Genomic DNA, 2,163 nt, shown 5'->3' on the forward strand with positions numbered 1-2,163 from the left:
CGAGCCCCACGTTGGGCTCCCTGCTCATCTGGAAGCCTGCTTCTGCCTGCCACTCTGCCTGCTTGTGTTCGTGCGTGTGCGCTCTCTCTCTCTCTCTATTGATTTGACAGAGAGAGAGCGGGAGTGGGAGAGAGAATTTTAAGCAGACTCCTCAACGAGCGCAGAGCCCCACACGGGGCTTGAACTCACGACCCTGAGATCACGACCCTGACATCAACACCTGAGCCAAAACCAAGAGTCAGACACTTAACCAGCTGCATCACCCAGGTGCCTAAGAGATGAGGGTCTCTTTAAATACTAACAGTGAGGTCCTTTGCTTTGAATTGTTGATTAACAGATTTCAGCCTGTCATTTTCTTTCATCAATTAATCAATGGCTCTTAGCAACAGTCATCCACTTCCACAATCCTTATAGTTGTTATTTCCCATGTATCTTTCAAATGCTTGAGACATTGCACCTATTACACTGAGCATCCCCTCCCTTCTAGCTGTATCCCACCCCAAGTCACTACAGGTGAAAGACTGCAATTACCTCTACATTATGTCAGGTAATCTCATACCCCATGTACTACAGTCTTCGTGTGATCCAAATCCAGAACACTATCATTAGAATCTGCTTTCTAGGAGCAACTCTTGGCAACAGATGTCTTAGGTTAGGTTCCCTAGAAGCAGAGCCTGAAATAGGGATTCTGGTTCAAGTGATTTATTGAAGGATTTGCTCAAACAAGGAGAGAGAAGCAACACAGGAGAGGGGAGAAAGACTAAGGAACAGTGTAGATTTGAAGACCAGCTTCAATCTAATCCCACAGGGAAACTCTGAAACAAGAATTGTACCCCAAAATTAATCTCTTCAGACATGGGACTATGTCAGACAATTGACAATTCTCCCCACCTCCCTAGCCCCCAAGAGAGATGGCTCTTGTTTGGTTGAGGACAAGTTCCCAAGAAGGGGAAAAACTGAGTTGTTAACAGCCAACACTGGCAGTTACTGGAGAATGGATGCATCAACTGGTAAAAAGGATTTGAATGTGCCACCAACACAGCCTTCATAAAAAACACATATTTTCTTAGACTTTGGAGATCTACATATATATAACAGTCATGTTATCTTCAAATAATAATATATGCTTACAATCCCTTATCCAAAGTCCAAAATCCCAACTAAATTCAGGATGGTTTGAGGGGTGCCTGGGTGGCTCAGTTGGTTAAGCATCTGCCGTCGGCTCAAGTCATGATCCCAGGATGCTGGGATTGAGTCCCACATCAGGCTCCCTGCTTGGCAGGGAGTCTGCTTCTCCCACTCCTCCCCCACTTGTGCGCACGCTCTTTCTCTCTCTCTTTCTTGCAAAAATAAATACAATTTTTGAAAAAAAACAAGATGGGTTGAAAAAAAGTATATTTTTAATAAATTTAATATATTTAAATATTTAAATAAATTTAATAAATTTGGTACAAGCTGCAGAAACATAAAAATTGGACTCACCTGCGGTCTTACTTGTATGACCTGTGTCCTAGGTTACATTTTTTAAATCCAAAAAAATTCCTAATTCTGAAATAAATCTGGCTCTGAGCATTTTGGGTACAAAATTATGGACCTATAGCTACCACTTGTCAATGTGTAAACCATACACATGTCAAAAGTAACCCTTAACAAGCCTGAAACAGGGATTTGCTTTCCCCATTTTTCACATGAAGGGTCAGAGGCACAGAAAGGTTAACCAACCTGAGTAATTAACTTACTCAAAGTCACAAGCTAATGAATGGAAAACTCAGATCTGTGAGACTTCAAAGGCTGGTTCTTCCCATTACACCATGCTGTGTCTGCTAGTGAAATCATTTCTTGTTTATGTAATGATATTAGCTCTTAGTAATGTGATGTTTTGCAAAGAGCCCTGTGACTTCTGGGACCTCTATTACATGAACATATTTGAAAATCCCTGGGTTTGATCACTTTAATGATCTTTTCTACCCCCTGGAATTCTATGTGATTCTGTAACTTCTAAGCCAGCTGCCACTGGTGGATTACTACCATTGTTATTTAACACTTATGGAGGGTCAGTGCTTTAGCTTTGCACAAGAATGACAGCTTTCTATTTTACTCATTAGCATTTATTCCTCTCACAGAATAATTTTCATGGGATTTAGAGAGGACTGCTTATTAAGT

This window comes from Neomonachus schauinslandi, chromosome 4 (assembly GCF_002201575.2).
Source record: "Neomonachus schauinslandi chromosome 4, ASM220157v2, whole genome shotgun sequence".
NCBI lineage: Eukaryota > Metazoa > Chordata > Mammalia > Carnivora > Phocidae > Neomonachus > Neomonachus schauinslandi.